Source organism: Pongo abelii, chromosome 23 (assembly GCF_028885655.2).
Source record: "Pongo abelii isolate AG06213 chromosome 23, NHGRI_mPonAbe1-v2.0_pri, whole genome shotgun sequence".
NCBI classification, from domain to species: domain Eukaryota; kingdom Metazoa; phylum Chordata; class Mammalia; order Primates; family Hominidae; genus Pongo; species Pongo abelii.
Window position 1 is genome coordinate 36,987,154 of NC_085929.1, and position 7,095 is coordinate 36,994,248.

Consider the following 7,095-nt stretch of genomic DNA (forward strand, 5'->3'; position numbering starts at 1 on the left):
CCTGGCTCCTGGCAGAGGCATGCACATAGGTGGCCTTACTAAGTCCCAGGAGAGTCCCCCTTAGCCCTGGAAGAGGGTAATGAGCAGATCTGCCTCTTCTACAGGGTGGGGCCTCCCCAGTACCCCACACACCGCAGGCTGGAGCTTGAGCCATAAGGGGTAAAGTCAGGAACTCTCCCCTACTCTCGTCTCCTCCCCCTGGGTCCCTGCTCCCATCACCTCTGGCCCATCTTCTTCTTCATTTTTTTTTTTTGTTGTTGTTGTTTTTGTTTTTTTAGACAAAGTCTTCTTGCTCTGTGGCCCAGGCTAGAGGGCAGTGGCTCACTGCAACCTCCTCCTCCCAGGTTCAAGCAATTCTCCTGTCTCAGCCTCCCGAGTAACTGGGATTACAGGTGCACACCACACACATGGCTAATTTTTGTATTTTTAGTAGAGACAGGGTTTCACCTTGTTGGCCAGGCTGGTCTTGAACTCCCGACCTCAAGAGATCTGCCCATCTCAGCCTCCCAAAGTGCTGGGATTACAGAAGTGAGCCATTGCACCCAGCCTTGGCCCATCTTCTTCAAGCTGGCTTCTGAGTAAGTCCCTCCTCTGCTCCAAAGCCTCCCTGGGCTCCTTGTTACCCTCAGTTAAAAACTGTAGATGCCTTCGCGTAGACTCAAGGCCCTTTTGGGTCCCTCCTGAGCTAATTTCCCCTTCCTTTCTCCCTTATCCCAGGTCCCTTGCCTCCTCTCTATTCTCTTTCCAGCTTTTTCTTTTGCTGTTCCCTCTCCCTGGAATGCCTTTCTTGCAACACCTTGTATTCAGCCTCTGCCTCCCACAAGGCCTACTTCAAATGCCTTCTCTTTGGCAATGTCCTTTCTGATGTGTTTTTTTTTTTTTTTTTTTTTTTTTGCTGGGAAGCAAATCCCCAGCCCCCTAAAATCCCACACCCCACTGTCATCTTCCATCCTTCCAGCGATTGTGATATGTCACAGGTCTCCCTCTTGGGCTCCTTGAGGGTCTGGTTCATCATGGTACACTCCCACTCCAGCACCCACTGTGGTGCATTGTACACAGTAGGTGCTCAATAAAAGCTCACCACGCCTGTAACCCCAGCACTTTGGGAGGTCAAGGTGGGCGGATGACCTGAGGTCGGGAGTTCGAGACCAGCCTGGCGAAATGGTGAAACCCCGTCTCCACCAAAAATACAAAAATTAGCCAGGCGTAGTGGCACACACCTGTAATCTAAGCTACTCAGGAGGCTGAAGGAGAAGCGCTTTAACTCAAGAGGCGGAGGTTGCAGTGAGCTGAGGTCGTGCCATTGCACTCCAGCCTGAGCAACAGAATGAGACTCTGTCTCAAAAAAAAAAAAAAAAAAAAAAAAAAATTCACCAAAGATAGGCTGGCAATGGAAGCTGGGATGCCCCAGAGGAAGCATCACCCAGGATCCCTGTCTCTACCTGTTACTGTCAAAACTACCTGGTCTGTGCCCCATTCCAGTGTCACACGGGTTTTCACCCAGTGAACTCATTCCAGCGCACATCTGCAATGGGTAATGTGCTGTCCTTGCCAGGGAAATGGGGCCCCTGTCAGTTACAAATAGGCTCTGGAAGGCCCTCCGCCCTCCCTCCTTCTCCCTTCCCCCCTTCACGTCCCCCCTCCTTCTTGTCTTCCTTCCTTTCTATTTTTAATCTTGTGTTCCTCTTTCAACATTTATTAAAAGCCTACTGTGTGCTAGGTACTGGCCTAGCCCTGGAGGCCAATTGTGCCAATGCGTCCTGGTCCCTGTCCCAGAGGAGCCCACTCCAGGGGGCTCGCAAATCAACAGTTGCATCCTGAGTAGGCAGAGCCCACATGGGGAATAACAGGAGGCTGTGGGAGCCCCAGGCCCTATGCTAGGCTGATGGTTGGGTGTCAGGGAAGAATGCCTGGAGGAGAAGGCAGCAGAGCTTGTTTTGAAAACATGGAACAATGTTAGGCCTGCAAGGGGAAGGGAGCCTTGCGGTAGAGGGAAGAGTATGTGCAAGACCACAGAGGCAGGCAGGAACATGGCTTCTCCCCAAGGTGGTGAGGACCATGGAGGGATTGGAGCACGTGCGAGCCTGGGGCTGCAGGTGCAGGGTGGCTGGCTTGAAAGGGTGAGCGTGGGCCAGATGTGGTGGCTCACGCCTGTAATCCTAACAATTTGGGAGGCCAAAGTGGGGGGATTGCCTGAGTTCAGGAGTTCGAGACCAACCAGGGCAACATGGCAAAACCCTGTCTCTACTAAAAATACAAAAAATTATCTGGGCATGGTGGCACGTGCCTGTAATCCCAGCTACTTGGGAGGCTGAGGCATGAGAATCGCTTGAACCTGGGAGGTGGAGGTTGCAGTGAGCCAAGGTCACACCTCTGCACTCCAGCCTGGGCAACAGAGTGAGACTCCGTCTCAAAAAAAAAAATGAAAGAAAAGAAAAGAAAGAAAGAAAAAAAGAAAAAGAAAGAAAGAGAAGAAAGAAAGAGAAGAAAGAAAAGAAAAAAGAAAAGAAAGAGAGAAAGAGAGAAAAAGAAAGAAAAGAAAGGGCGAGTCTGCTGGAGACAGGCCAGGTGGGGATCCAGGCAAGGTGGAGAGGCTGGACCTAGTGCAGAGGTGGGGCGTAGAGAGTCTGTTAATTTCCTGGGGCTGCCATAACAAAATGCCACAAACTGCTGGGTGGTTTAAAACAACGGGAAATGTATCCTTTCACAGGTCTGGAGGCCCGATGTCTGAAATCAAGGGATTGGCGGAGCTGGGTTTCCTCTGAGACTGGGTAGAACCTTCCCTTGCCTCTTCCTAGCTTCTGGTGGTGGCCTGAATCCTTGATGCTCCTTGGCTTACAGTTGCCTTACTCCAATCCCTGCCTGTTGTGACATGGCATTCCCCTTGTGCATCTGTCTTCAAATGGCATTTCCACTTCTTTGCTGTTTTTTTTTGAGACAGAGTCTCACTCTGTCACCCAGGCTGGAGTGCAATGGCACAATCTTGGCTCACTGCAACCTCCACCTCCCAGATTCAAGTGATTCTCGTGCCTCAGCCTCCCGAGAAACTGGGATTATAGGTGTGTGCCACCACACCTGGCTAATTTTTGTATTTTTTAGTAGAGATGGGGTTTTGCCATGTTGGCCAACCTGGTCTCAAATTCCTGATCTCAAGTGATCTGCCCGCTTTAGGCTCCCAAAGTGCTGGGATTACAGATGTGAGCCACTGCGCCTGTCCCATTTCCACTTATAAAGCCACCAGCCAGATTGGATTAGGGCCCACTGAATGACATTATTTTAACTTGATTACATCTGCAAATATCTTTTTTTTTCTTTTTCTTTTTTTTTTTTTTTGTTAAGAGACAAAGTCCTACTCTGTTGCCCAGGTTGGAGTGCAGTGGTGTGATCCTGGCTCACTGCAGCCTCAAACTCCTGGGCTCAAGCAACCCTCCCACCTCAGCCTCCAGAGTAGCTGGGACTACAGGTGTGTGCCACCATGCCCAGCTAGTTTTATTTTTTATTTTTTTGTAGAGAATTGTTGGGGGGTGGTCTCACTCTATTTCCCAGGCTGGTCTCAAACTCCTGGCCTCATGTGATGTATTTTCAAATAAAGTCACATTCACAGGAACAGGGTGTGAGGACTTTTTGAGGGATACAGTTCAACCCACAACAGAGGAACAGGTGGTTCCACTGACTTTCTCACAGGGGACAGCCCTGACCCCTGCTCTGGATTTCACACATCAGGTCAGCGGATACCAGGTAACTGTAGATTCCCCCAGCCCAACCCAGCCAGGAGTCAGGGCTGACGGCAAAGCCCTTTGTAGACCCCATACTTTTTCAGGGTGGACTGTCCATCAGTCCTGAGGCTGAGGTGGCCAACTCGGAATGGTGCTGCAGGTCTGGAGCCCTGGAGCCCTGGCCTTGGTGTCAGACCTGCCTGGATATGCATCCTGCCTCAGTGGCTGCCTTGCTCTCTGACCCCAGCAGAGGCTGGTTGCGCAGCTTCTTTGCATCTCAGTCACTTCCTTGGGGGAGCAAAAGGGATCGCCCATGTTTCCACATTGCACAGGGCTAGACGTAGGGCTCAGTACCCCATGATCACTTATTAAAATATAAATTATGTTGGCTGGGTGCAGTGGCTCACACCTGTAATCTCAGCACTTTGGGAGGTTGAGGCGGGTGGATCACTTGGGGCCAGGAGTTCGAGACCAGCCTGCCCAACATGGCGAAACTCCATCTCTACTAAAAATACAAAAATTAGCCTGGTGTGGTGGCTCATGCCTGCAATCCCAGCTACTCAGGAGGCTGAGGCAGGAGAATTGCTTGAACCCAGCAGGCTGAGGTTGTAGTGAGCTGAGATTGCAACACTGCACTCCAGCCTGGATGACAGAGCGAGACTCCATCTAAAAAATAAATATATGAAACAAATAAAAATAAAATATAAATTATGTTAATAAAAGAGTAACTATAATAATGCCAGTAGAACAAACCAGGTGGATTGTAAATTCCAATGCAGTAATTTATATTCCTGACACCTGCTGTCTGACAGATTAGTTCTCCTTGGATCCTTAAGGGCCTCAAAATACTGGTAACAATAATAAAAATAAATCATGCAATAGGCTGGGTGGAGTGGCTCATGCTTGTAACCCCAGCACTTTGGGAGGCCGAGACAGGAGGATTGTGTGAAGCCAGGAGTTTGAGATCAGCCTGGGCAACATAGCAAGACCCCATTTCTACAAAAAGCAAAAAATTAGCCAATTGTGGTGGCGAGTGCCTATAGTCCTAGCTACCTGGGAGGCTGAGGCAGGAGGAGCACTTGAGCCCAAGAGTTTGAGGCTGCAGTGAGCCGAGATCATACCACTGCACTCCAGTCTGAGCAACAGAGTGAGACTCTATCTCAAAATAAATAAATAAATAAATAAATAATATTATTACTGGCATTTCTAGGTCTTTAGGGGCCCAAGGAGATACGATTAGTATGGAATTCTTTAAACTCATAATATTATATTGCACACTAAGTTACATCTATCATTGATTAATAAAAGTGAGGAAGGCCAGGCATGGTGGCTCACACATGTAATACCAACACTTTGGGAGGGTGAGGCAGAAGGAATGCTTGAGGCCAGGAGTTGGAGACCACTCATCTCTATAAAAAAAACCAAAGGTGGGAGCAATTATCTCATGAATTTGGGATCAGTAACATCTTTTCCTATGAATAGTCTTAGCTACTGTCAGTGTTTTTTTTTCCCTTATTTCTCTCCATATGAATTAAAGGTCTCATGGGTGTGCTGCAAACAATATTACTTCTTGCCAGAAAGAACATTACGAAAGTGCAGGCAATCTAAGGGATTGGTGGGGTCAAACCTCTCTCAGGGTGATGGACTGTCCTAATTGCCTGGGACAGAGGGGTTTCCTGGAAAATAGGAGTTTCAATGCTAAAACCAGGATAGTTCCAGAAAACTGGGACAGTTGGTTACCTTAACTCCTCCTCACTCTACTCAGGCCAGAAGTTCACTCCTAGGAGGCAATAACCCAAGCCCAGTGAGAGGTTAATAGCTGACTGGTATGGGTTTGAATTCTGATTCTGGCACTAATTTGCTGTGTGACTTTGGGTAGGTCACTTAACCTCTCTGAGTTTTAGTCTAAAAGCTGGGAGGCTGAATATATTTGGATAAGGTATGCAAGCACTTGACCTGGAACCTGACACAAATAGGTCTCAAATAAAGAGTCACTTGAAGCCAGGCATAGTGGCATTCTCCTCCAGCTATTCAGGGGAGGCTGAGACAGGAGGATCGCTTGAGCCCAGGAGTTTAAGACCAGCCTGGACAACATAGTGAGATCCTGTCTCAAAAAAAAAAAATTAAAAAGAGTCATCTGACTGTGGTTTCTGCCATTCAGGCCTGGATGCCAGCTCCTAGCTGGAAGACTGAAAGTCCTGTGCCCCAGGACTTTCTCTCCCACTGGGGATGCTGAATGAGGCCAGTGGTTAGAGCTGGGTGTGTCCACATCCTAGTCAGTCACACCCAGCCTGCATTAGTTTCTTGGTGGCCATCTTCCCCGCTGGATATGAGCCCCAGGAGGGATTGGCCAACTTGTTTTTTGTTGTTGGTGGTTTTTGTTTGTTTGTTTGTTTGTTTAGACATAGGATTTCGCCATGTAGCTGAAGCGGTATAACTCCTGGGCTCACTCGATCTGCCCACCCCAACCTCCCAAAGTGCTGGGATTATAGGCAGGCACTAATAGCAAGTTGGCTAGCTTGTTGACTGCTGTATGCTCAGAGCAGCTCAGGGCTGGGGGGCACAACAGGGATTTGGTGGATACCAAATTTTTTTTGGATTAATTGAATGGAATCTCACGGTGGAGCGGGGAAGCCCAGGGCTTTTGTTGGGGCAGCGTACAGGCAGGTGTGGGAGGTGGCCTGGGATGGGGGGCAGAAGTAGGAGGGGCAGGTAGAGACAGGGTGAGGCAGGCTAGGAGCCAGGGACCAGTAGGGATGGAGGGAGAGGGTGGAGGAGGGGAGAGACAGGCACTGGAGATGGGAAGGGTTTGGGGTCCCTGGGAGATGGTTTGAGTCCCTGGTCTGATACGTCCTGCAACATGACCTCGGGCAAATCCCTTCCCCTGTCCAAATGTCCATTCCCACATCTGTAAAATGGGATGGTAATTATAACGACCTCAGTTATTGTGAGGATTAATGAAGTCTGTGCAAGAAGCCCTTAGCCTGGGCCCAGGGCCTGTTGCCAATGCCCTACTGAGTGGCCCCACCCCTGCCACCTGCCTGTCTCTTCCTCCCTCTCCCTCTCTCTCTGTCTCTATTCTGATCCGGCCACACCGTCTACCTGCCCAGCCCCCTGCTCTAGTCCTACCACTTGCTGTGTGATCTTGGTAAAGTGATTTTCCCTCTCTGAGCACCATTTGTTCTCTCTAGCATGAGACAATAACAGTCCCCAGGTCGCTGATGGGGACAAACCACCCCAGGTGAAGATGGGTTGAAATAATGCCCTTTAGCCTAGTGCCAGGCACACAGTCAGAGTGAGTAACTGTTGTACTCTGTTGTACTCCTTAGAATGATCACACACACATGCACACACGCACACACGTGCACACAAGCGCACA